Source organism: Polypterus senegalus, chromosome 12 (genome assembly GCF_016835505.1).
Source record: "Polypterus senegalus isolate Bchr_013 chromosome 12, ASM1683550v1, whole genome shotgun sequence".
NCBI lineage: Eukaryota > Metazoa > Chordata > Cladistia > Polypteriformes > Polypteridae > Polypterus > Polypterus senegalus.
In genome coordinates this window covers 74,183,946-74,211,200 of record NC_053165.1, presented here as the reverse complement: position 1 = coordinate 74,211,200, position 27,255 = coordinate 74,183,946, and the positions used below count along the sequence as shown (strand labels likewise).

Here is a 27,255-nt window from a genome sequence, read left to right as displayed (position 1 = left end):
ACTCACCTGCTCAGTAGTTGTGGTACCCGAGAGGGTGAGGGTTGGTATTGATGTGACGGGTTGTGTTGTGTGTTGATTAGCACGTGACCGTCAGAATTTCAACGTACTCTGTGGGCACAATGAAGATGCTATAAACGTCCCCAGCCTGTGATTTCCTTTCTTACAAAACGATACAATTTATTTGTTGTGTAGCCCAAAATCACACAAGAAGTGCCACAATGGGCTTTAACAGGCCCTGCCTCTTGACATTCCCCCAGCCTTGACTCTCTAAGAAGAGAAGGAAAAACTCCCAAAAAAAAACCCTTGTAGGGAAAAAATGGAAGAAACCTCAGGAAAGGCAGTTCAAAGAGAGACCCCTTTTCAGGTAGCTTGGGCGTGCAGTGGGTGTCAAAACGAAGGCGGTCAATACAATACAATACAATACAATGCACAGAACAGAACAAATCCTCAATACAGTATAACAATAAACAATAATAAGGGGTAGAATTTAACAGTAGATGATATCACATAATAGGATTTGGATTCGCAGTTAGGAGACCCTTAAGGGTTCGCTTCCCGGGTCCTCCCTGCGTGGAGTTTGCATGTTCTCCCCGTGTCTGCGTGGGTTTCCTCCGAGCGCTCCAGTTTCCTCCCACAATTCAAAGACATGCCGGTTAGGTGGATTGGCGATTCTAAATTGGCCCTAGTGTGTGCTTGGTGTGTGGGTGTGTTTGTGTGTGTCCTGCGGTAGGTTGGCACCCTGCCCAGGATTGGTTCCTGCCTTGTGCCCTGTGTTGGCTAGGATTGGCTCCAGCAGACCCCCGTGACCCTGTATTTGGATTCAGCGGGTTAGAAAATGGATTGATGGATTTGGATTTGTTTAGAGTCCTGGAGACTTCGGCTATCAAGCTGCCTCCCCCATTTGGCCATTCCACAGCTGAAACAGCGCTGGGCCAGCCAATCCGATGAAAGGACCCCTCTTATCAACACCATTGTCATTATTTTCTCCCAGTATTCACCTTCACTTCATGTGTTTTCTATTCTGAAGTGAACTGCAATTCTCTTTGTAAAAGTTGAACCGACTTCAAACTACAACAGCAAAGCCAACAGACCCCGATGATCGATCACTTCGAAGGTCCCAATCAAAAAAAAGTGGCCAAACGTTAATAAAAACAGAAAGTAGTACCCAAGCAATCCTCTCTTCACTTGGGGGACTAAGTTGAAAAGCACAAAATCACAAGGAACAATTTTACTTTTCTGAAAGGTGCCACATAAATAAGCTCTTCAGACAAAACAAAACAAAAAAGAGTCCGTTGTAGCAGGTGAAACAAGCTTCAGACAGAGGAGAGGAGGAGGGCACTCCAGTGTGAACAGACCAGTGTGTCATGTGCTACGGCGGTCATCGTGTGACAAGGACTCGAGGTGTGCACGAAAAAGGTGAATGATTGGCTAAACTGGTTATTGTGCTGGGCAAGGTGAAGAGGAAGCAGCCAAGTCCGCCGGTGTGTCAAAGCCTGCTGTCCAAGTGGTCTCAGAGCACATTGCAGTCAGCAGATAGTCACCACCAGAATTACAATCGAACGACTCACAGATACAGTAGGGACCATCACCGTGTGTCAGCCACCGTGCTGCAGACAGTCAATGCCAGCTCACAACAAGCCACGTCTGAACACACACTCGGAAGGATGTTTGGAGCGGAGTGCCACTAAAGAGGCCCTTGCCAACAGCCCTCCACAAAAGCCAGACTGTGGAAGCCTGGAAAGGTGTTATCTGGTCTGACGAGTTGCCTTTCTGCTGGTACTTGAATCACGAGAGGTGACGCGTAAATCGTAAGCCACATGAAGCCTTCCATGAGGATCGTGTGCAAGGTGGCGTTCAAGCAGGAGGCGGCCCTCTGATGATCTGAGGAGGAAATGGGCCCTTTGGTTGAGTTGACGATGCACTTGAACCAGGAGGACTACCCAGGGCTTCTGGACAACTAAGTGATACCATTTGGGCTTCATCTCCAGAATTAACACAAGATGGCCACCCCACCTCTTCAAGACAATAACTTTTATGTGCACAGGACTGGAATTGCATGTGATCAGCCTAAAGAGAATTGTGAAGCATTCTTGCATCTCGACCGGCCCACAAAAATTCCGTAGAAATTCCAAAGGACTGTCTGGAGCAACGAGTGCAACGCTGGCAGAGCCAACCAACCGTCTTGGCTGAACTGTGGGATTGGGTGCTGGAAGAGCAAATGAAAACTGATGTCACCTACTTCCGCTAACTGATGGCACCCATGCCAGATACTCTTCGGTCTCATGGAGGAATTACCCGCCATTAGATAAGACTTAGCCAGGAGTGACTAATTTCTAAGCTGGTTAGCTCAGGGGTCCCCAGTTCCAGTCCTGGAGGACCACCGTGGCTGCAAGTTTCCATTCTAACCCTTTTTACTAACTAGCGACCCGTTTTTGCTGCTAGTGAACTTGTTTAACTAATTTTCACTTATTTGCTCTTGAAGACTCCAAGCCCTTTATTGTTTTTTTCATAATTAGCAGCCAAACAATAGTGAGATACAGAATGAGCCAAAACAACTGGTGTCCATCATACGATATCTGAAAATAAAGAAAGATGAAGGTCTCAGGAATGCTCAGGTCCACAAATAGAACTCTTAGAAAAGAGAAAATTAACAATTTTAGAAATGTCTGCTAATGCACCATGAGAGCAGAAACAAGCCATGGAATTAAAGAGCGGAATTAATTAACGACAAGAATCGGCGCCTCATTAAGCAACTGGTTGGAGTCTGAGGCCCTGACTTAGTTGGCCTTCTGTCGGCTCATTCACTTCACATTTCAGTTCTTTTTGGGAGCCATTTAAGGAAAGAAATGAAGCAATTCAGGGGAACAAATCTTAAAAAAAAAAGTCAATTATAATGAAAGGAAAAGAAGTTAATTAGAAGCAAAAACAGGCCACTAATTAAGAAAAGGGTTAGAATGAAAACCTGAAGCCACTGTGGCCCTCCAGGACTGGCGTTTGAGAACACTGGGTTAGCTTATCATTAGTATTATAATTAAGACACGTTTCCTTGGTGCTTACAAGACATTCTAAAATAAGCTGGGACAGGAGCAAAGTGACGTTTCATGAACAATGTGGCACGTTCAAGAAATGTCCAGAGGAGGAGTCACTACCACACTTGGGTACAAAAGGAGCATCCACGAAAGGCCACGCTATGGTGCACTGTGTTCCACCACCTTATACTTCCTGTTATTGAAGGTGACTGTTAACGTGCCGCCTTTGCCGTTTCTCCTCCTCCCGTGTCTCATACTCGCACTTTGTCTTTCGATTGTGTTATCAAAGCCAAACTGACCAATCACATTGCCCTAAGGGAAAGGACACACACAGGGACCTCAGTGTTTTAGTAGACCATAGTGACCGTAGGACTGGCTCCATCCATTGTTATAAACCCATTTGGAACCCTAGGTGGGGTGGACCCCTCATTGTCCATAGCTTGTAGTCGGTATTATCAGATTTTAACAACCTGTGGGTGGTCTCCCTCAGTAAGCAAAGCACGTACCCCTTCAGCAGCCCCTTTCAGTATACACCGTGGACTTAAAGGAGTGCACGCCCCCTGCTGTATGGAGCACGCACTTTTACTTTCACAAATGGTGGCCAACAGTTAACAGCACCCACTCAATATCATTAGAGTTTGACGAATGGTTTGGCTGGTGTGACCCTAAGTGTCCCTTAACTTTCATAAGTGGCTGCCCTCAGGTGACGGTGCACGAGGTGGCCGCCTATGTTGCCTAATGGATTGACCAACTCTAGTTTGAAGTCGCGGCTCCCGGCATGGCTGGAACGTCTTTTTTCGTTTCCAGCCTTTGTGCCAACGCTTTGCACTTTTTCCTTCCATCAAGAAGACAGAAATGCCCTGTCATGTGAGTTTTCTTTCACGGGGAGGCACAGAAGCATCACTGGCAGTACTCTAATATTTTTGTTATGGTCGGTTAACCGTTTGTCTCTCTCAAATGAAAATACTGCCAATGGTTTTGTTTTTTCTAAATAAACATATGCCGGTGGAAATGCGGCTGGATAACCAATCAGTTGAGACATCACACATGTGGAGAAGAAGATCAGGCAGCGATCTTAAAGTATTCACGCTTGAAAGTTCTGCTATAGCTCTGTGATGTGTTACTGGCCTCACAAACCATCATGGGGCTCTGGGATAAAAAAAAATATTAGTCCATGCCAGCCGCACAGGGCGAATTTCCAGAAAAATCTTTGGCAAACAAGTTCACCATTGAACACAGCACATTCACTTTGGCAAATTTCGATGAACAACACCAATCCTCAGCTGGGCTTGATGATACCTCTCTGACGTCCATCCCGTATTTTGGTCCCTTAGCCCTACAGAGCTCCTGTTTCCCTCATCGTATCGAGTGCAAATGTTCAATGTAAGGCCTGTCACAAATGAGACGGGACAGTTTGCTGCTCCCTGATTTAGCTACAGTAAATGCCGGGATGTCCTAGCGTGTCACCAGCCACTTCTGAAAATGTCATCACTGCCTCTGGCAGTTTCTCTCAAGCGTCTCGCTGACAAATGAACTGTTTTTCTATTAGTCTCCAGTAGGTGGCCCTAAAAGAAATAATTCTCAATTTAAATGAAACCATCCTGGTGGGTCAATGTGGCCAATATACCCTTAAAATCTTAAAGGATCTCGGGTCAGCTTCCACCCATGCCCCACACAACCCCCTTGCTTTTCCTGCCAGATGTGCCTGTGGCCTTCAGTCCAGTCATAAACTTGGCAGTATTTGGATGTGTTACAAGTGTGGGCGCATATCTGAGGCGATGCCCGTTTTCGTGTCCATTACAAGCGTGTGACCCTGTGATAAAAGAGACCTGGTAAAGGGGTGGTTGGGCATTCAGAAGCCATTTAAAGTTGGCATCCGTTTTGTCACACGCTGGGAACTGTGTCAAGTATGGAAAGCAACGAACCAAGTGAGGCGTACAGTATGTGACCTTCACGCACAAGCACAGCCCCCCCCTCCCAACTAGCGGACATCTCTTTCCCATAAAGTGGCCGAGATACCATTTGAGATTGTCAGGCTGAGCCGAGCAAGGAAAAAGCAACAATGTCGGAATGCGAGTCCTGCCTCCGTGTGAGGTGATGGTTACCAGAAGCGCCTGGGCCTCGCTCCGAGACCCTCCGCCTCTGCCCGCGCTTCCCACCGAGTCCCCTAAGAGCTGAGGTGACAAGCTCCGCGGCCGCATACGAGCGTGTCCTGATATGTTATCAGCTGAGGCATTAGATCTTGAGTGGAACAACCGGAAGTGATAGCGGAATGGCGATGCCTCGGCCCTGCCAGTGCTATCTCACCAGTTTTATTATGGAAGCTGAATACCTTGAGATGCTGCGTTTAACTAATTGACGCTTACAAAGACCACTGTGATGTGAATAGTCCAGAAGTCTTTTATTATTACTGTATTATTGTTATTGTCACACCTTATTGACCAAAGGGGGTCTCGTTAAAAACAGAGCTAAGCCGCACAACTCAGTCAAACAAGCGAACGTTCACAGCAACTCACCCGTGCTCTTGTGGGCACACCAGACGCCCACTTTGGTCAACCTTTGAGTTCTGTCAGCTAAGTGAAGGATGGCATTTAAGCTGAAAAGGAGCCTATGTTAAATGTGTTACATAATTATGATGGACACACCATGGAGCGCACGGCCACATGACCTTTAGGACTCGCCCGTCTGGGTGAAAATCACTGCGTTGACTCATGAGGACTTGCTGTTCAGTTCAAGGCTCTTTTCAGAAGATGTGGACCCAAATCGTACCCCCTAAAGTCTGTGCTGATAATGGTCTCCACCTGTGGGCGCTCTGTTCTTAATCACACTTTAGACTTTCGTCATCTGTCTGGGTTTGGAGGTCGTGGGTCGTTCCGGAAGCATCTCTCAGAGTTTGCCCTGGGATTTGTGTGATTTTTCATTCTAAACGAGTGCTCCTAGACATTGGGGGACATGACGTCCAGAGAGTGGTCCTGGAAAATGAGTTACATATTGTCAGCGTGGTGTAAGAGATGGCCGGGATGCCCAAGAAGTGGAAGGATGGGGGAAGGCAGCCTCTTTAGGGCACCGCACCCCACACAGGGCACCATGGGACTTGGAGTTCTTTATTTAAGCCCAGTTGGTTACTGTGGGCGCCACCAGGAGGGTGCTGTAAAAATGGAGGATCCAGGTGGTGGGGGTTTCCACCTAACCTGGAAGTGCTTACAGACCACGAGGGCGGAAGGACAGAAGCACGTCCAGGCTGGACAGCATAAAAGGACTTGCCAGCTTCACAGCAATGAGCCAGAGTAGGGAGGAGGAGGAGGAGAAGTGGAGACTGACTGAAAGAAAGAGGAAGAAAGGACTGCGTGTTATCTGATGCTTTGTACTGTGTTGTGTAGTGGGGGGCAAAAAAAAAGATGCCTCCCCATTTGAATAAAAGGTGGGCAATATGGGAAGACTTGTGTCTCAGCCTGTCTGTGTCGGGGTTTGGGGAGCAGTACATCCCCTGGTGGTCCACAAGTCTTGCCAAATTGCACACCTTTTATTCAAGAGGGGAGGCGTCTTTCTTTTGCCCCCCACTACACAACACAGCACAAAGCACCGGGGCACCACTGCAGCTTTCTGGGGGAAGCAGTGCCCTAAACAGGCTGCCTTCTCCCATCCTTCCACTTCTTGGAGGCCCCGGCCCAGTTGGACTGCCGACCGTCTCTTACAGAGGACAGTGAAGGGCACTCCTGGGACGTCCGTAAACCCAGAATAAATCCAAGGTACATGTGATGGCAGAATGAAGGAAAAGCCTGAGAGATAAGAAGGAGCAAACAAAGTCAAAGGCCGAAGAAAAACCAAAAAGTCCAAAAGCCAGAGCAGGATTGTTAGCCCCAACTCTGTGTGATTAGAATTCACTAAACAAGTACATATAAACACTCGGAAACTGAGAATTGCGCGTCGCCACCTCAAATACCATCACAAATACATCACACGTCTCACTTCTATGTGGAAGCAACTCGGTGTGGTCACTAACAACAGTACGGCTGCAGCCATTCAAGCAAACACACAATGGCGACACCTGTGATCCAAACGGTCAAAAGGAATAACAACAATCAAAACGAAACTACGAATACATAAAATATGAGGAAAAATGGATCCAAAAATCATAACACCAAGTGGCCAAAGTGTCTCCTTTAACAGAATAATACGGACACGGCAGGGCAATTCATGATAGAGTCGCTCCTCTTGTGGGTCTCAAGAAGCAAATTCATTCAGCGGAACTCAACAGGAGTCCCTTAGCACAAGTGTTTCTCAGCCTGCCGACGGAGGGTCACAAGCCGCTATTGTTTTTATAATGTTGGCGGGTCAGGGTTGTCTGCGGAGAGTCGCTGCTCCAACAGTCACACGTGATTCTCTAATGGAGACCAAGATCAATTCTCCAAGGGGGCCTTGGTAGGCCGCAAAGACACTTGTATGGGAAAAAGGGGGTCACGACGACAAAAAGGCTGAGAAACACAGCTGTAGAGCGTGCGTCGCGTTGTCGGCGTCTTTCTATTGCCAGGTAGATGTTTGAAGTGCATGTGCCATGCCGCCCGTCCGTGTCGTGATTCTCATTCACTTCACTTTCTGATTCTTTCAAAGTCGAACTGAATTACTGCCTGCGCACGAGAACTCTCGCCGACGACTCTCTGGTTCATCACACAAGTGCAATACTGTAACAATACATTTATATTAGAGCAGGGGTCTCCTCTGAGAGCTACTTTTACAAAATGAAAACGGCCGAGAGCTCCTCATGTGTCCTAACGTTTATTCTCATCGCTTATTTCGACCAAAACAAACTGAATGCGCTTCTTTTGCCTGAACGTTTACAAAATGTTGGTGTCCACAACTCACATTTTGCATTAAAACATCACAACGAAATATTGAGTTCACCTGCAAGTGCATTTTGTCTGTCTGGCGTATCTCACACTATTGAATTAAAACATGCCTCCATCATTTGTCATTTTGTCACATGTCACTGTGTCACTTTATTCACAGGTCCAGTTGCCTGTGTGATGTGTTTTTTAGTTAGTCAGATGACTGGCACTGAGGTGGATGGTGGAGTGGAGCCACTGAGGTTCACTCTGATGGAGTCATTGAGATGTTCCTCTGTCCATCTTGTTCTGAACTTTGACTTTGTGACATTCACGTCAGACTCACAGAGGTATGGAGACCCAAACAAAGCAGACATTTTCAGAGCTGCCTGGTGAAGATTCTTATAGTCATCTCGCTCTACTGAGCTCCAGAAATGCTGTTGAGACTTTAACTGCACATTTAACTGCACTTTCAACTGCACACCCAAAGAGTGTCTGATTTAAAGAGAACATGTCGTAGAGCTGAGCGTCAATGGAGGAAGAGTAAACTTACTATCCACCACGAAATATTAAAAGTCAAAATAACAGAATACAATAACACTGTCCGTCTGGAGAGACGCTGCTATTTCTCTAATATTATAAATAACAATGCTAGTAATCCTAGAGTCTTATTTTCAACAATTGATCACCTACTAAACCCAGGTAGCTCAAAGGAATGCCTCCTAAGTGCTTCCAGTGAAACCTGTGAGGCTGTCGCTGTATTTTTCAATCAAAAAATGAATGATATTAGAAATAACATAGTATATCTCCCCAACACTAAGGATCCCCCTAAACCCCAACATCCTGTTATAAACAAATTAAACTCTTTCACTAGGATAGATTTACCTGATTTACAAAAATAATATCTCAATTAAAACCCTCCACCTGCGTCCTTGACCCGATACCAACAAGGTTTTTCAAAGAAGTATCAGGCGTGCTAATTGATAATGTTCTTGACATAGTAAATTTGTCATTAGATACTGGGGTCTTCCCAGACTGTCTTAAGACTGCTGTAGTTAAACCCCTACTTAAGAAACATAATCTTGACCCCTCAGCTCTTGAAAATTTTAGACCCATCTCTAACCTGCCCTTCTTAAGTAAAGTTCTAGAGAAGGCAGTCATTATGCAGTTAAATGACCACCTAAATAAACATGCTATTCTTGATAAATTTCAGTCAGGTTTTAGAACAAATCACAGCACAGAAACTGCACTCGTTAAAGTAGTAAATGACTTGGGTAAATGCAGACAGAGGCCATTTATCTGTTCTCATCCTCTTAGATCTGAGTGCTGCATTTGACACCATTGATCACAACATTCTTAGAAATCGCCTTAGTCAATGGGTGGGCCTCTCTGGCAGTGTCTTAAATTGGTTTGAATCCTACCTGACAGGGAGAAAATATTTTGTTAGTTGTGGGAATTACAACTCGAAGACACATGATATCCAATATGGTGTTCCACAAGGCTCTATCCTGGGTCCGCTGTTATTCTCAATCTACATGCTTCCGTTAGGTCAGATTATCTCAGGGCACAACGTGAGCTACCACAGCTATGCTGATGACACACAGCTGTACTTATCAATAGCACCTGATGACCCGATTCTATTGATTCACTAACACAATGTCTGACTAGTATCTCAGAATGGATGAATAGTAATTTTCTCAAGTTAAATAAAGAGAAAACTGAAATTTTAGTGATCAGCAATAATGGATACAATGAGGCTATTAGAAATAAACTGGATACATTAGGATTAAAAGTCAAGACGGAGGTAAAAAGCTTAGGGGTGATTGTTGACTGTAATCTGAATTTTAAATCACATATTAATCAGATCATTAGGACAGCATTTTTCACTTAAGAAACATAAGTAAAGTTAGACCTCTTATATCACTGAAAGATGCTGAGAAATTAGTTCACGCGCTTGTTTTCAGTCGACTAGATTACTGTAACGCACTCCTCTCAGGACTACCCAAAAAAGATATAAATCGTTTGCAACTAGTGCAGAATGCAGCTGCTAGAATCCTAACTAGGAAAAGAAAATCAGAACACATCACACCAGTTTATGTCACTACACTGGTTACCTGTGTCATTCAGAATTGACTTTAAAATTCTGCTTATGGTTTATAAAGCCTTAAATAATCTCGCCCCATCTTATATATCGGAATGTCTGACACCTTATATTCCAAATCGTAACCTCAGATCCTCAAATGAGTGTCTCCTTAGAATTCCAAGAACAAAACTTAAAAGAAGTGGTGAGGCGGCCTTCTGCTGTTATGCACCTAAAATCTGGAATAGCCTGCCAATAGGAATTCGCCAGGCTGATACAGTAGAGCACTTTAAAACACTGCTGAAAACACATTACTTTAACATGGCCTTTTTATAACTTCATTTTAATCGTAATTTAACTTAATCCTGATACTCTGTATGTTCAATTCATCATAACAACTATTCATGGTGGCTCTAAAATCGGTACTGACCCCTACTCTCTTTCTGTTTCTTTTCCGGTTTCTTTGTGGTGGTGGCCTGCGCCACCTCCACCTACTCAAAGCTTCATGATGCTCCAACAATGATGGACGGATTAAAAGGAAGAAGTCTACGTGACCATCATCATCATCAAGCCCTTCCGTGAGAACCCTAAATCCAAAGAGGACTGTTTCATTTATGTTAGGTAGAATGCCCAGAGGGGACTGGGCGGTCTCATGGTCTGGAATCCCTACAGATTTTATTTTTCTCCAGCCGCCTGGAGTTTTTTTTTTTCTGTCCCCCCTGGCCATTGAACCTTACTCTTATTCGATGTTAATGTTGATTTATTTTTTATAATTATGTCTTTCATTTTTCTATTCTTTAATATGTAAAGCACTTTGAGCTACTGTTTGTATGAAAATGTGCTATATAAATAAATGTTGTTGTTGTTGTTGTTATTAGTTTGAAGGTTTACTGATATTTAATATAGAAAATCCAATGTCTGTCTGTCTGTCTGCTTTTCATGTGAAAACTACTTAACAGATTTAGATTGGGTTTTTTTCTAGAATTTGCTTGAACATTCCGGTTGATTTTGCGACTTCTCTCATTGCGCTAAGTATCAGAGTTTGATTTATTTGCGCGAATCCGAGATCCACACAGCGGGCAGAGGGGGACATGGCCTTCCTCACTCACTCGCCAGCTTCAGGGCATGGTCCTTAACTCCGCTTAGCTAGCAAACGAGAGAACAATTGAATTCAACTTTGCTTGATATTTAAAACAAAGTGTCACTTAGCTCTTGATGAGATTGAGTCCGGATATTCTTAAGTGTCTGCCACATTGAAAAGATTCAGATTGTGGATCGTGATTTTGTGTTAGAAGGATTGTGACAGGATTTTTTTGGAACAATCGCTCACCCCTAATTTGACTAATCAAGTTTTCAGATTTATTTAACGAGCTACTTGGAAAGGGGTGGCGAGGTACCGGCAGCTCGCGAGCGACGTGTTGGAGACCCCTGGATTAGAACATATAATTTGTTACTGGAATACTTTTAGAAGGAATAAATAAAACATTACAACAATCTAGACGAGAACAGACCATTCACCCAACAAAGCTCGCCAGTGCTCTAAATCTTCTAAAAAAAACATTAAGTCGATTTTTGAAGGTCCATAAAGTCTTATTGACTACTTGGTGTGGTGTTATGGGTCCACAGCTCGCTGAGCAAAAGCCGTTTTTTAAATAAATAATCACCATACTCACGGTTGCTTCGTGAGGGGGCATAGTAGTCGTAGCAAGCCACGGGGCGATCTGCGGTGTGGGCGTTTCTCACCGAGTGCACAGGTGAGGGACTGCCCACATTCGTGATTGCTCCCGTGGCTAATGTGCTGCAGCTGCTATGGCCCTTCGCAATATAAAAGGAAGTGCGAGTTGGTTCAAAGATCAGGAAAAAAGGAATGAGAGAAAAAAAAGAGAAGGAGACGGAGGTTATAGGGAAGCATGTCGGTGCAAGAGAGAGAGCCACGAAGAGCGTGGGCGGCGAGCAGCCATGGGCAGCTTGGGGCCTGGGTGTTAGGCCTACACCCAGGGGTTGGAGTTGTTGTTGCTCCCATTGAGCGACCAGGTAGCGGGCGTGACCAGGGAAAGGCGACTGGCCGTGGAAGGCCGGAAAGGCAGCAGTAGTCGGGAGGCTTGGTTGGGGGAATATCCAATGTGAGCGTCCTGGCCGTTGGATTGAACCAAGTCTCGAGCCTGGGATGAGTGCCAGACCGAAGCCAGGGATCAGGAGGTCTCCAGTCTCGCATGTGTGTGAATGGAAAAGGGCAGCTGCAGAGAGAGCGTCTCGCCTGCTGCAAAGCCTAGTCGGGAGAAGCAGGTGAGACGCCAGCCTAGAAGAAGCACCGAGCTTGTCATTGTTTTAAAAACTGCTTCCTGAGGAACGTTTTAACCTCGTTTTTAAAGGATTGTTTTTTCTATTGTTCTTAACCTCCACGTGTTTTATTGGATTATTTATTTAATGACTTTTTGATTCACTGCACTTTATGGACACTTTGTTTTTGATTGTCTTTTAATAAAAGCACTTTGCACTTTTTGAACCATCCCCTTGCTCAGTTGTTGCCTCCACTGTCTAGCTCAACTTGGTTATATCTATCAACGGTGTTGGATTCAAGGGCTCCCAAACAGCGATGGGAGTATGGAGCAGAACCCACATTGTCACACTTGGTCGCTTATTCCAAGTGTCTGTGGATCCCTGTGTCAATAAAACACTTCCTAATGTTTGTGTGAAATTTCCCCTTCACAAGTTTCCAACTGTGTCCTCGTGTTCTCATTTTAAATTCACCGTCTCGATCCACTGCACTAATTCACTTCATCATTTTAAACACTTCAGTCAGGTCTCCTCCTCTTCATCACTGTAAAGGCTCAGCTCTTTTACTCTTTCCTCATCACTCATCCCCTGTAGCCCCCCGTAGTCAGCCTAGTCACTCTCCTCTGGACCACCTCTAGTGCTGCTTTGTCCTATTTGAAGTCTAAAGACCCAAACTGCACACAGGACTCCACATGTCCTCACCAGTGTGTTATAAAGCTGAGCAGAACCATAACATTAAACTATTACAGACATTAGACATTTAACAAATCAGTCACACACAACTAAACCTTATAAAAATATCTTTCTAATTTCTGACAATTATTTCCTTTAACACACACCGGCGTTAATCTTTCTGCAATTCTTTCAACTTCACACGGAATCACTTGCGGACACTCCTCGGGCGTGTCACCAACACCAGACACAACTCCAGTTACAATACCTTCAGATAATGTGATACCAAATGAAGCACCCAACCGTCTCTTCCACACCTCAGTGAGTGCCCTCCTCTTCCTCCCGACTCGGACTCCCTGAGGTGAGGTGGAGAGCTCCTTTCAAGACGGACCCGGGGAGTGCTTCTGGTGGGACAGTGCTCCCTTGCAGCTCCCCCTAGCAGGCCTGCCCAACAGGACTACATCTCCCAACCTGCTCCATGGCTGTACACATGGGAGATTCACCCGTGAGATACTGGCATTGTATGCACCGGGGGGAAAAGGATGCCCTTTATTTTTCTAACCATCCTTCCCCTCCACAAAAGGTACTAGCATCCAACCATGATGGGACGCCAGTTCATCCACTTCCTTCCAATACGGCTCACCTTCCTGGCAAGGATCCCTTGTTTCCTGGTCAGGATGTTAGTCCACCCAATGTGGCACTCACACATTACTCGAGAACTAGTCTCACCATTCTTGTCCATTCGATTTGCAAACACGTCATTCCCCGAGAATGAAAGACATGATCATAGTTAATTTGATTTGCAACCAAATCACAAAACAACGAACAAGGCACGTGATTGGCATTCGCTTGCTTCTTGAATGCACCAGTACCGGAAAATGGGGTACGTGATCAGAGTTTTGAAACCAAATGATTACCTGAAAACATAGTGAACAATTCATATGATTTGGAAAGGAATCATTATCCGAGAATGAGGCACACAATTCTCATTCAACTGACTTGCAAACACATCATTACCCAAAAATGAGGTACATGGTCACAGGTTATTTGATTCACGACCAAATCGGAGCCAGAGAACATTAGATTAGGGTTAGGGTCAGATATTCATCTGATTTGTAAAGGACTCTTTACTGAGAACTACAGCAGGTTCACAATTCTCATTCATTTGAGTCACAAAGACATCATTACCTGAGAATGAGGCGCACGATTCTCATTCTTTGTATCTGTGAAGGAGCTGCACAATTGTCAATCACTTATAATTATCTCACTTATCGCCTTATTTTAATAATGCATTTTAACTGTGATGTCTGGCATTGTGTACCGAAACTGGACAGTGCCATATGAGTTAGTAGCATGTTAAATAGATCATGTATTATATTCCAAAATGTATGACTTATTAAAGTGAACATCTGCAGTGCAAGCAAGCAAACCCCAAGACATCTCATATGAGCCTGCCTTAAATTCTGCGGATGAATCAAATGAACCAACTCACTTCAACGGGTGTTTCAAAAGAACTGAGTCAGTGAAGTGAATGGAAATGACCTTCGCTAGCAGGGATGATCACAGGAGCCACTCGCAGTATGAAACAAACAAGAAAACAGTAAGCCTGCTGGCCCACAATGACTATACTTGTAGGTACAGAACCCTCGGTCTGTCAGATGGGGTGCCTAAAGGGCCGGGGCCCACCCCAAGAACAGCACCCCTTTTCTCCACTATCTCGGGTCACTCTAGTTGACTCCTTGTCCAGCTCTCTTCCTCAATGAAATGCACCATAAATCCTGTGTCTCTGAAAGACTTTTTATTAAAGGATGAGGAAATCACTTCCACAGTCAAGAACGGAGTATGCCCCCCATAACCCGGGGCTGAATTCTTTGGTCACCCCCTAAAGGTCTCAGGTGCCTCTGCAGTGTTAGACCACAATTCCCCATTAAAGGACTATGGCCACTTGGCCGCAAGTCAAAAGTCCGCACTATAGGACAGCAGGGAGGACATTTACAGGGTGGTCCAGATCTAATTATGCAGATCCAGATAATCTGGATGACTTTCATTTATGTGGGGACGATTCCAGTTTGGCGTCAAGACGATTCTTCATGTCGTTAGTTCGCACACTTCTCAATGGTCCAGGATTTTTCGGGTGATTTCCTATGTAACAAACTTAATAAGTTATAGCGTAATGAAAATTGCATAATTAGATCTGGACCACCCTATATGAGTTAAAAGCCCTCCCTGCTGCCACCTAGTGGCCGGCACGGAGGACTCCAACACTAACATCTCTAGTGTCCCCCCTCCATATTATAACCCTAGAAGTAATCATCCCTTCATTGTACCGAGATGCAGTGACCCCCGCTGGCTTTGTCTCATCAAGAATGCTGTGCAGTAACCATCAGGCCATCTTCTGTTTCTTTTCCCAGTTTTCTGTGATCTGCGCCATCACCACCTGATCAAAGCCCTGTGATGTTCCTACACTGATGGATTAAAAGCCAGAAGTCTACATGACCATCATCATCAAGTCCTTCCAAGAGAACCCTAAATCCAAAGAGGACTATTTCATTTATGTTAGGTAGAATGCCCAGAGGGGGCTGCGTGGTCTCGTGGCCTGGACCCCCTGTAGATTTTATTTTATTTTTTTTTGTTTTTTCTGTCCTCCCTGGCCATCGGACCACCTTACTCTTATTCTATGTTAATTAGTGTTGTCTTATTCTAATCCTTACTTTGTCTTTTATTTCTCTTTTCTTCATCATATAAAGCACTTTGAGCGACATTATTTGTATGAAAATGTGCAACAGAAATAAATGTTGTTGTTGTTGTTATCTTAGGGTTCAATTCCTGTAATGCACTGCATCAGGCCACGTACAGACGAGTCACAACCACTTGAAATGACCAAGCCGACATGAACCTGTGAAGAAGGCTGAGGCTTCACGACAGCTATGAGACGCAGCACTGCAGCATCACCAACATTTATTAAGGATCCGCAGAAGGACCACAAGCCAGCTACCTGAATCAATCACTCCATCAGCTATCATCTCTTATGATGCCTTCCATCACAAAATTGAATACAAGAGAAGTATGAGAATGGAGTGAAGTGCAGGCAGTGGCCTCCAGGGGGCGTCAGGACAGAATGGGGGACTGCATAGGTGGAGAGAAACGTTTAGCTGTCAAGTTTGGACGTCATGTTCAGTCGGAGCCCCAGAAGGTTAAGACCCACGTTGGTCAACATCCTCTCGTTCTGTTGGTCTTCACCCACCACAACTTTATACAAAAAGACAAATACACACACACGGGCCTTTGAAACTTCTGTGGCTTCACCCTGCTTCGGAGCGTCTTCCGTCAATTTATTTATTTTTTTCTACTTTACACAAACCCCCGACCAGAAAGCCTAAACTTCCACCAAATTTTTCGACAAAGTCCTTTTGAGGAAAAACACGACCCTGGCAATCAAGGCATTTCAGCAAGTCACATCCTCCTCCTCTGAATGAATGAATGAACAAATCGCGTCCTCACCAGGAGCCCATCTTTGGGGCTCCATCTGTTTTAACACCTTCCTCTGCCCTCAAACCAGGCGCTCTGCTTTTAGAACTTGAACCAAAGGTTAAAAAATAATTAAAAGCATTCATTGAAAAGCTGCCGGGTGGCACAGGTGCACACCACTGGAGCATCAAACGCACAGGCGAGCCTTCGGGATTTTAAACAGAATAATTAGGTGGCCCCGCCGCCTCCTCTGGTGTCATCTTTGGACTTGGCATGGAGTTGTGTTTGTGCTGTAAAGAAGTTGGATGTAATTTATGAAGCCCACCTTACAAAAAAAAAAGGCAGGGCAAAACCGGCAACTGTGTGCTGGACCAGGAGCAGAAAAACCAGTAAACAAAACCAGCAAATCGACAGAAAAAAACGAGGCAAGGCAAGGTTAGAACATTCACTAGAAACTCCAAACCTGATTTTTATTAACCGACATACAACGATTTCAGAACACAATCGAGAAACCTGCAGGACAAAGCCAGTGAACCGCCATCTTCAATAGTGTCGGCCAGACAGCAATAGGAGCCGCCACTTCTCCATTCCACGTGGTAACAAAGGAACATCATTGACACTGAGCAAAGATTCATGGACATTGCCATGCATGCGGGTCTGAGGATCACCAGCCAAGCTCTTCCCAGATGTATGTCATACCAAGCCCAGGCCATGAGGGTGCGCTGCCACTAACTGTCCTGTCATTTTCTTCCTCCACGGTCTCAACAAGTCACCCAGTTAGGGAAACTGACCCCGTCTCATCCGGTCCCAGAGCTTCAAGAGGATGACCACCCGGAAGGAGACGTCATTTTTGCGGAGATGACCTAACGGGAGGAGGTCTGAGTCAGAAGACCCATTGGCAGAGCCAAAACGCTTATGCGTGGCATTCAGTTTTGTTGTTTTTTTCTAATGCCATCGGGCATTTTTTGTTGGGCCTTATCAGTAAACGAGGAGGGCCGTGTTGGCACCTGTTCCTGTTTTGTTGACCCTCCTTCACTTGCGTGAGCACAGTACGTTAGTGATGGGTCGACTCTTTCGTGTGTACCATCAGGGCGTTCTTGGTGTGGGCACAGGGTCCTGTGACAGCAATAAAATAATCCCACAAGTCAAAATTACTAAGAGGGGGTCAAAGTTGAAACTCAGTAAAACGGTTATAAACTGAAATTACTTGAAAGGATTAAGTATCTGCGATGTCGAAGTGACCCCTCACTCGATGAACCAATTGAGTATCCCGAAGTCAAATGACCTACGGGAGGTGAGGGATGCGATAAAACAATCGAGAAATCAAGAGCGAGAAAATGTCAAGCTGCTCGAAACAACCGCGATGTTAAAAGTACAATCAACTCTCTATTAAGTCACCCGGGGGCCTGTGGGGTGGCACGATGTGTGACGTCTCCATTTCGGCGCTTTAAGAGACAGCATTGCACACTTCCTGGTTTTCCAGGATTCTGGATACATTCAAAGGGTCCGCACATGCTTAAAAGTGAGCTTCTGGAGTTTTAGGAACTTCAGGGCAGCTACTCGCCTCTTCTTTTGGTTTGGTGCTCATTGGAGACAACTGACTTTGCTGCGGACCCTCGTTTATTCCACACAAACTTCAAATCTGTGCTGCTATACGGGGAGCGGAGACGTGGAGAACAACGCTGAGGAAAACCCAGATGTTCAGATACTAACGCCTACCTACCCCTAATCCTGTGGATCCACTGGCCGGAGACCATCAGCAGTGCAGAGCCGTGGCCTTAGCGTCCCACAGAGGAGGAGGTGGGCTGGCTTGTGGTCCCACCCTGAGAAAGCCAGGCAGCAACATCACATTCTAACTTGGAAGTGCAAGTGAGGACAACCGAGGAAGCTTTGGCGCAGAGATCGCGATACAAATGTCAAAGAGGTGGGCTTGGGATGAGGGTAACTGGGGGTAGCAGCCCGGGTGAATGGTAATGGGTGGATTAGGCTCCAGCAGGGATCAGGGGCGTATTTTGTCCCTGATTTTTTGGTAAACGTCCACCTTGCAGTTTTTGTGCCTTTTACATTCCAAGCAGAGCTGCCTACACGCCATCTTAACTGAGGCGCTACTCCCAGAGTATTATTATAATTAACATGATATGAAATTGACATTTGGGCTAAGGTTCGGCCCGCTTTGCTTCTGAACTTGTCGTGTGTGAGGTCTGCCTGAAAATGTGCATTTTATTACAAGCAGATTACTGCGCTTTGATTTAATTGAATAATTCTATAACTCTGACAGAATCACTTATGCGTGGCTCAAGACGGCGACCAAATTAGCCTTGACGGATGTTGGTTTTCTCTTCAAATTCAGAGTCAAACACAATAGTTAATATTAGAAACAGGCTGCGGTGAGGCTCATTACAGTGATTGGAGTCCCGTGTGGTTTGTTCAGATTTGCCAAAAACAAAAAAAAGAAGATTGTGGATCGCTTCCAGTCTCCATTTGTACCCAGTGGTGGAGTCTTTGAGCGAGTAAGGAGCGGCGGCCACAGCCAGGATCGCGTACCGACACATTGGAGGAGGTGGCCCCCCCTGCACAGAGTGGCACCCGGATTGGCATCACCCAAAAGACTTGAGGCCGTTGCAGTGGCCTGCTCTTGTCGGAAGTGTTCCAATGTTCAGGTATGGTTCTGCATAGTGGAGGCTCGAAATGTTCAAAGGGGCTTCTTCCACGACAGGTTCATCCAGGTGTTCGGTAAGGAAGGTGTTAAGGAGCTTTAATGTGACCCTGAATTGTGCCTGCGCCAAACTTACCTCATACACCTTCACTTTTCAGAAGTTGCTCACTACTGTTGATTGGCAAAGTTTGCTGGTGGCCTCATTTGCCAAATTCTCCCTAAATATTTGCTGCACGGATGCCTTAGGCCATTTCATCCCCCAGCATCCCATCATGCTTTGCGAGGTCAGCATGACACCATAGAGCTGTAGCAGCAAATGGTGGATGAGGATGTCACACTCACTGTGCAGAACTGCAATGTGTTTGACTCCACCTCACACTTTGTGCCACTGCCCGGTCTGCTTCATGCCCATTGTAGACACCCTGGAGAACAACTGGGTATCCCACCCAGGACAGAGGTGGAGACTCCTTACCCAGCTAGGATGCCATAATGGAAGGATGGACTAAAAGGGGGGCAATACCCATTCAGGATGTCTTATCACCTGAGTGGGATGCCCAAACTGTACAAGAACTGGCAGGAGAGCATGGCACAGAACAGTTTTATTAGTTTGGACACCCACAATGCTGCATGGGAATTGGGAGTCTGGAGAAGCAGTCCTGAAGGGGACCCTGACAGATGATAGAGGGCACTGCCAGGGGAGGGCCTTCCTGGCATTGTCATAACCCAGAAGGCTATGTTGGATATCACTTGCTGATCGGCACTCCAGTCAAATTTGCCGAAAAAGTTCCATCGTTGTTCTGCATGTCATTGTACCTTGTATTGTCACTACGGGATTAAGCTTCTTGCTGTGTATCGCAGATCGGGTAGTGACAGGGACAGCTTAAAAGTATACAACGCTGATCTCTTGCACCAAAGGCTCTGCTAGTCACGGTGATACGAGATCGAGAAAGATAAGAGACAGATTACCAACTTATCTCAGGGAGTCACGGTGGCACAGTGGTTAGCACTGCTGTGTCACACCACACGTCACACTTGTGGCCACAATAATCGGTCCGGAGCACTAACGTTGCTGACACTTAAAAGCTCACTGCCACATTATAATCCACTCCAAACCAGTTTAGTTTCTCATTCCATTGACTGCAATGCATTCTTCAGAATTTGCAGAAATTCCTGAACACATTTCCACTGTTTTGTCAAACTTGAGGTGAAGCTAATTCACCAGGGTTTGCCCTTCACTACTGCTCATACTTTAGATATTTAATAAAGAGACTGAGCACTTGTCACCTCCACGATTTATGTATGTGTCTGCCCATTTAGTCCAGTTCAGGGTTACACTGGGGGCAGAACTTATCCCACCAGGCTAGGGAGGTAAAGCGGATCGGACATCAGGACATCGAAAGGAACAGAAAGCAAAAGACACAACCTGGAAATATTTGTGATGAAAAAAAGAAAGAAACCTCAGTACCCAGAGGGAGTACAGGAGACAAGGAGAACATGCAAAAGCCACACAGTTGGCGTGGATTTGAAGCCAGGACTCTGGAGCTGAAATGAAGAAGAGCTAACGACTGTGCCCCCAGTATCAGAATCACATCAGGTCTGGTGGGTTTCTGGTGGGATTGTGTCGGGAGGCAATGTGACGCCCCAACACACCCACACGTTCAGACTGCATACATAACCTTACAAAAAAACTCCTGGGAGTCGCCGAGTTTCTTATGCAGAATATGAAAACCCAAAGGGGGACCCCCCTCTCTGTTGATTGATTCCTGAAATAAATATCAGTGTGCCTTTACAACAAATGGGACCCCTCTTCCTGCTCATCGACTCCTGACATGATTATCAGAACAATCAAGAAACCCCTAGGGTGAGCCCCTCTCTCCATTCATTTATTTGTGAACTGAATATCAGGGTGCTTGAAAAACTCTGAGGAGGACCCCACTTCCCACTTATTAACTCTTAATAGGAATGAGAACCTCCAAGAGGCAGAATGGGGGATGTGGGCAGCTGTCCAGGGTGACATGGGGCTCCCACACCCAAAAAAATTCAGAATGGAGATAATAGCCTGAGGTGGTCAACCTCATTTATGAAAGTTAAGGGGTGCACCCTCTGTAAAGTCTGTGTTCTGTACACAGAGGGGCTCCATTTATGTAACTGAAGGGATGTGCATTCCAGACACCGAGGGGGCCCCCCTCCCTTGGTCGTTAAAGACTAATGTTGACTACCCGCTATACCACCCCCACTGTAAATGGGCTTCGACTGGCACTACCATGCGGTACCCCTCTATTTGTCATTTTTGACTGCACTCCCTGGGAAGGCTGGCTAGAACTGGCCCTGTCCATAATTAAAATTTACTGTGTTTTGAAAACAGCAAAAAGTATTTAAGGGACAACAGAGCCACGCAAGAACAGCTTGGCGGCCTCATCGAACGGCACAACGGAGTTCTGTTTGTTTGGTGGGTTCGTTAAAAAAATTAATTGCCAATAACAGCTTTACGAAAGCGGAGCATGATGAGCTGAAACCTGACATCTGTAAATGTTAAAACAAAATGTAAAAAAGCTCGAAATGTTAATAAAAAAGAGGAAATTGGCGCCCCCTACCATTAAAGAGCAGAGGGTCTGGAATAATAATATTGTAGTATATGACGGACGCATTATAAAGACCTTGTATTCTCATTAAGCAAATTATAATGAGACTTGCATTTCGCTTTACTCAGCAGGGAGCGATTTTACGGCGTGGGCTCTAATTACAGGGAGAGCCGTCGGGAAGCACGAGATGGCCGCTTCGCCTCGACGATGAAGCTGATTTCTTCCATTTGTCGATCAAGAGGCGCCGGGCTGCGGAATACGTGAGGCGGGCAAGAGGTATCTGCTTAAACATTTTTACCTGCTTTAATGGGCACTCTTGGGCAGGACGCCTTTTTTGTGCTATTTGTCGGCGCAAATCCGGGGTGACTGTGTAAAAAAGAAATAAGCGGCAGTATTTCTAAAATTATATATACTGTATATCAATATATATATATATATATCACACACATACATATGATTATTAAAATGATTCAAATAACAGCAACTGTAAAACAAGCACTGTGCTATGGGGTTTCAAATTATATGATAAGAAAACGAAAAAGTATCAACTTGAAAAGAATCGAATTTAAAAAGGAAATAGCGCACAAGGATGAACGTTCGACATTGGCTGAATAAACGTAAAGTTAAAAGATCTCATCGAGCGGAGTTACCGAGAGCGCACTGCAATAGAATTCGATTCCGCGCATTCAAGGAACGTTAAATAAAGAAACGCCTCGATCTTCGCCTTTACACTTTCAAATCTCATTCTGAGACTATAAAGTGTTAACTAAATTACAGACTTTTAATAATAATAATGATGATGATGATAATAATAATAATGTATTAATATAGCGCCTTTCTTACTATTCAGGCTTTATAAGGATATCATTGTGTCCATTAAATTTTAAAAAGTAAATATACATAATTAGATTAAAAAATAATAATAAAATGCACGCACTATGGGTTGCAACTATTATTTTTCGATCGATTACTAATTCTAACGGTATCGATTAGCAAGGGATAACGCGTGCCGCGTGCACGCGCGTTCACTGGTTCATTTCTATTATTTTATGACGAACCACTTAAGAAGAATAAACGTTCGTTTTATATTATTAAGGGTGCGAACAGCGTTCAAATGAATGCGATGAAAACACACACCGAAGCTAATTTTATTTCCGCATAATGAAATGGCAAACGGAGGTCAGAATTTCTACAAGCCGCCTTTTTACTTGAATCAAACTTTGTCGAGTCTTTGATTGCGCTTTGTTCATTAGAGAGAGTGTAAGGTGAAATAATCCTCATTGTTGAGTATGTACCCAAATAAAGATCACACAAAAAAGTTTATTTGTGTTGTTAAAAGTGTTTATAAAGCTGCCGATAAAAGGGGCTGACTAAAGCTGGACGACACTTTGCCGCTTTGGCTCATTTTGAAGCCCCCACCGCCGCCGCCAGTGCGCTCTTTTGCTGGAGCGACTCAAGTTGGACTCCATTTCGATTCCGCGCGCAGGTGTTAATCTCGGTGACTTGTGTTAGCTGAAATTGTACAGATACCAGAAGGTCATTACAGCCGGCCGGGTCCCTCAGGGAAGAAAGGAAGCTCACATGCCTGGATGGCGGCCTGATGGCTGCGCTACTAATGGGGCCCGCCGCTAATATTACACCTAATACAGAAGAGGGGGCCGCTTTCTTTTGCGAGCACATCTGCTGGCGGTTCTCGGGCTTTTGACGGAGTCTGAACGGCATGTCCGACGGTAGAGAATCAAGTTCTCGTTTCGGTAGTTCTTGAACCCTTCTGAGAGTATAAAGTGAAACTTCACCTTTATGGTGAGGGGTATAAAAAATGGACCCCAACTATTCGAATTTCATTACAATCCAACACATTTCATGATATTTACAGTTTTTTTAAGCACATTTTAATAATGAAATGTAACTCAACGTATTTTACAAACGATAAAAGACAAATTATAACAGAATCGTTAAAGAGCATCTAAAATTGCTGTTCCTTAAATGGCACTTTACTGGACTGACGAACAGCCATTTTATTCTGGCACGGGGTCTTTCAGTATGGAATTGGCTCTTTTGGGCTTCAAAGAGGTTCCTAACATGTGGATAAACCTGAAATCTCTACTGTTTAGAAGGGCACACATTAAAATTGAAATTCTGATCACTGCACACTAGCAGGACAGAAACAAATCAAGAACCCCTCTGCTAGATTGTGTGACGGATTGCAAAATCAGGGACCCTTTAGGATTTCACAAATCGCTTATCATTTGCTCACTGATATTTATGGAGCCTGTCACTGATCTAATGAGGGTTCTTGTGGGTTCCTCCGTGGCATCGCTCTGAAGAATTTTTTGCTCCCTTTCTGTTCATGTTGTTAACGGAATCATCAAAATAAATAGAAAGTTTCTTTCTGGAACTTTCGCGTGGATGTTTCTTTAGCAAAAGAAAAAAAAAGATTCCCCTAAGACATCGCAACTGCAGAACCAAATTGATTGACCCCAATTATTGTTAGAGACGATTTTTAAAATATTTTATTTTAAAAGTGTGCATTTGGAGCAAAAATAAACGAAAACCAAAACGATGTTCTTGAGTGAAAGTCTGGAATGTGCTATACTAGTAAAGTGCTGTCCGCTTTTCCATTTGCCTTTACAAATATTGCTTTGCTCTGCGGTAAAATTGCACATTAAAATAAATAAATAAAAATGCACAAGCTATTTATCGAAAATTAAAAATTAGTCAAGTCGTTTTGCGCATAACAAAACACGAACGAGAAGTCCGCCTATCCTCGCCATTAGGATACCCGGTACTGTACTTGGGAATCGTTCATGGCGCTCTGCTCACTCACTCGGCAAAGAGCAGCCGCTAGCCATAAAAAGGAGTATTATTTAAATATTACAGTATCACGTACTAAACATTATGTGCCGTCAGCTCGAGCCCAACCCGTTTGTCCCCAACGTTCGACGATCTCCACCGAACTGCGCGGCTCTGCTCTCCAACACCGACTCCGATTTGAAGCGCAGCCGTGGAACTTTCAAGGGCTAATATTTTAAAATCGGAGGGATGCACACGAAGTACGTGCCCCCCGTAACTGCGAATTGACGCCAAGTTAGCGTTTATTTTTTAAAAAGAGCTGCGGCTCCATGAAAACCGGCTGCAAATCCCAAAGTCGCCGGACGTATTGCGACATTAATTGTCCGTTAAAGGTAAATCGGTGCCGACTGAAATCACGGCCATCCCGCGTGCTCTGAAAACTCGTGAAATGTCGGACACATGCAGGGCCAGATTGTAACAGCTGGGGAATATAAAACGAGCGCACACTCTTTGAAATAAAGGGGCCTAACGTGGTCCTTCTTCAGAGCCATCCACTGCAGGAAGGCTCCAGAAAGAACTTTGATCGCTCCTCAAATAGTCCCGATTCCACGGTAAAAGATTTGTGGAATAGCACGTGGCTTCCTGATTGTAATGTTTCATTGTTCTGTCTGTTGTTCCTGCGGACTACACGTTAAAGATGTCTGCCTTGTCCACATATTACGAACCTCTTCAAAACCCAGAGAACCAGTCATTGTCATTGTAATGTCATTGTCAAGCAATGAGGAGCCACAGGACCCAATATAGAACCAGTATGAGTTAATGGTGCACACGAGCCCGTGATGTGTATCTAGAGAGGAAAAGAGGCTTTAACAAACAACGGGGGTCCCACCACAACCTTAGCTGAGCGTCTCACAAAAGCTTAGTCCATCCATCCATTATCCAACCCGCTATATCCTAACTACAAGGTCACGGGGTCTGCTGGAGCCAATCCCAGCCAACACAGGGCGCTAGGCAGGAAACAAACCCCGGGCTGGGCACACACACCAAGCACACATCGCCAGTGCACCTAACCTGCATGTCTTTGGACTGTGGGAGGAAACGCACGCAGACACGGGGAGAACATGCAAACTCCACGCAGGGAGGACCCGGGAAGTGAACCCAGCTGCGCTACCCACTGCGCCACCATGCTGCCCACAAAAGCTTAGTTACAGAAGATTAAAAAAAAAAAAAAAAAAGGACGATGCAACTTTTATTTGTTTCATTTTTTTATTGGAAGTTAATTTTGACGGCCATTTATACCTCCCAAAATGCTCCAATATGGCTGTACTGGACCAGCTGAGACTCTGGGGGTGCTGGGCATTACATACTCATACTTACCCAAAAACGTACCCTTTAAGGCTGTGCCAGGAGAAGGACTGAGTGGGATTCATGGCAAACGAAGGCTGTACTCGGTCTATTCAGTCGCCGATGCACATGACCATAAGGGATGCCATTTCTTCCTAAATGCCATTTGCTTGAAGGCTGTCTGATGTCTAACATCTGAAATACATTTGGCTTCATTTCTTATTTTTTCCAGGACTTGCTCAGGGTCACACAATGGTGTCAGGAGTGGGATTTGAAATCCAAAGCTGTAATTACTACGCCACACTGCTGGCAGTTTCATGGCCCTTTACTGGGTTGACTGGTTCCTTGTAGACCCTCAGCTTGATCAATAGCCATGGCATCACTTGTGTTTTTGTTTTTACTCCACGTGAGCATGCGTCACAATCCTGGTGCTTTAATGGCACTTTGCTGTGTCGTGTGGTTCCACTGTTGCTTGATGAAGAGCCATTTCATTCTGGGAAGGGGTCTCTGATATGACGTTGCTTCTTTGGATTATGAAAAGGTTCTTAATATGTGGACTTTAATGCATTTCACAAATCTGTTCTCATCTACTTTAGAAGCTGTTATAGATCTAATTTTAAATGTTTGGCTTCTGGAACCTTCTAGGGCACACTTCTTCTGGGATCCAAAAATGCTTCCCCTATGGCATCGCTCTGCAGTGCCCCTTCGATTGTCCTCTTGTTTCTTTTTTTCTCGATTCCTAATTTCTCTGTGGTGCCCCTAGTCCTGCAACACAAGTGCTAAATTGGATCTGTGAGCTAATCTTTACCAGATTTGTCGGGCTTTACTGTAAAGTTCCTAAAGCACAACATCATTTCTTATGGACGCAGAATAACAAAATACATTTTGAATTAAAGGAGCAACGAAACCCGCCAAGTTTCATTTCTGCCGGCTCATTACCACTCATTTTGTCTGAAGAAGGCTGCGATAAAATGCTTCAAGTGCGCTTCACTGTCCGGCGCCAATTCTGATCCACTTGTGCTTCCGCGAACACCAAATCACAAGTCTAGTTAATAAAAGATAACGCGTTAGGACCCAAGTGCGTTCACCAGCACTCGGCCCTGCACACATGGAGCGTGAGGGTGAACGGAGCGTGCCCAGTAGTGACATGAGCGGGCACAAGAGGGTTGGAAACACTTGATAAAAAGAGCGGAGCTGCAATGAGAAGGGCACGAGGTTCAGTTCACATGGGCACACTCGGGCAAGTGGACAATAAGACCGTCACGATTGTCACACCGAACAAGTAGAACGTCTTACCGTTGTTTACAGCTGATGCCAAGTAAAGCTAACATGAAAATCAGCTACACGTCCCAAAGCGCAAGTGTTTAAAGGCCTGGCTACAACTTAAATGACAATCGGAGACAATGGCTTATCTAACACAAGGCTCAGCCATTTTAGGCAGCGTGCTGTCAATTACGACGGGCAGGATGAGCCCTGGCAGCTGTGATCGACCCCATCTGGCAGCTACAGAGCCACTGAGTCTGGAGGAATA

At 45.0% G+C, this 27,255-nt stretch overlaps 1 protein-coding gene and 1 long non-coding RNA gene across 3 annotated transcripts in view; one reads left to right on the top strand and one right to left on the bottom strand.

The window, feature by feature from the left end:
* Window positions 1-27,255, bottom strand: part of LOC120541051 — a 79,860-nt gene that overhangs the window by 19,730 nt on the left and 32,875 nt on the right. The gene's annotated exons all lie outside the window — the stretch shown is intronic.
* Window positions 21,743-27,255, top strand: part of LOC120541050 (T-box transcription factor TBX5-like) — a 112,266-nt gene continuing 106,753 nt past the window's right edge. The window contains exon 1 of the mRNA XM_039772312.1: window positions 21,743-21,863. The gene's annotated coding sequence lies outside the window, so the exon portion shown is untranslated. The remainder of the gene's footprint in view (window positions 21,864-27,255) is intronic.